The sequence below is a fragment of the Psammomys obesus genome, unplaced genomic scaffold (assembly GCF_907164565.1).
Source record: "Psammomys obesus unplaced genomic scaffold, mPsaObe1.curated_primary_1811, whole genome shotgun sequence".
In the NCBI taxonomy this organism is placed as follows: Eukaryota; Metazoa; Chordata; class Mammalia; order Rodentia; family Muridae; genus Psammomys; species Psammomys obesus.
The window spans coordinates 10,333-11,916 of NW_026594404.1; positions in this window are offsets into that span (position 1 = coordinate 10,333).

A 1,584-nucleotide genomic window follows, 5' to 3' on the forward strand; every position below is an offset into this window, starting at 1 on the left:
CATCCATGCACAGGATCTCACGCCACCCAAACTGAATCATAGAAATGCTCACAAATGGACAGGCAGCAGCTAACATCAACACGACCTAACTTCACAATAGAGAAACAGTTTGTTGGAATGCTTGTCTCGAAAGCACCCCCCTGGCCTGGGTAGGCTCCCCCGGCACTCTGAGCCACTCTGGCTCTTCCTGCATGCTTTACCCAGTTCCTGCAGCTTCACCTCCACTTGGGTGCCAGCACAAGCTGGACCCTTCCCTTATGGGCTCAGAGCTCTTGACCTTGTCCTCCCTGTCTGTCCCAGAGTCTTTGTTTTTCTTGATGACATTAGCCATACACATGCACACACACTTATCGCTCCTGTTTGTTTTTGGAGACAGGATCTCCACATGTAGCTGAGATTAACCTTGTGCCAGCCACAACTAGTATCAAACTACCCCCTACCTATCATCCCACCTTAAGATGCCGAGTTGTAGAGTCGCTGCCACACCGGCCTCTCTTCAAATGCAAACCGTAAGAGAGTAGAGCTATCCTTCACCTTTCTCATTATATGGCTCATACGTGAGCAATGTCCAACACGTTAGGTTAACAAGCGCTGGAGAAGTACTTGCCAAATTAGTGAGTAAACAATGAATGCATTGGGCTGACAAGGCCATAAGTCACCTCCTGCAGCTGATTGCTCTCTACCCCTCGAAGCCCGGTAGCTCCCACATAAGAGGAATCACCTTCTCCTCCAATTATACAAGCAACCTATCGCATCCTGCCTGCCACCTCTCTCTCTTCCAGGGCATCCTAGCATTTGTGTGCATTTCCTGCAGCAAGCCCAGCCATTGCTCAGCCTCACCAGCTTTAGTCCCTTGAATTCTAAATTCTCAACAGTTATGAAAGGTGATGATTTACAGGAACCCCAAAGTTCCCAAAGCAATCCTCACACCACCCACACGGCCAGCCTCTTCCTGTCAATACTTCCCTCAGAAGCACAAAGACCTACACTGGGGAGATCTACTGAGCCATGGGAAGTCACACCTGCAGCAACAGAGAGCCACGTTCACAGCTGGAAGAGGAAACTCGGCGTACTTTCTTTCTGTATAAGCAGGAAGGCATGCCTTATGGAAAACAAACAAACAAACAACTAAAAGCAAGGGTGCCTGTTACAACATTTGAATTGATGGTACAGGAAACTTAAAATGTTTAAGGGAATAATGAAAATAACAACTATCTGGGGAGAAAAGAATACTCGGCCAGTAAATTATGCCGGTAATTTGCATTCATCACTCTAAAAAAATAAACTTTGGTCTCACCTCACGTAAAACAAGTAGAATGTTTTTCTACAGCTCAAGACTGTGTAGAGAGGAAAATAAGTTATCTGTAATTTTAGGGTGGCTTCACTAAGTGGCATGTGCCCACACGAGCACTAGGTGTCTTTTATTTTAAAATTTTATTACACTTTGTTTGCTTATCTTGTGTTGCAAGTGGAGAGCAGAAAAAGGAGTACACAGTGTGCTGAAGTCACAGGACACCTTGCAGAAATCAGTTCTCGCCTTCTACCCAGTGCGCCCCAGGAATTAAACGTAGGTTGTCAGGCTTA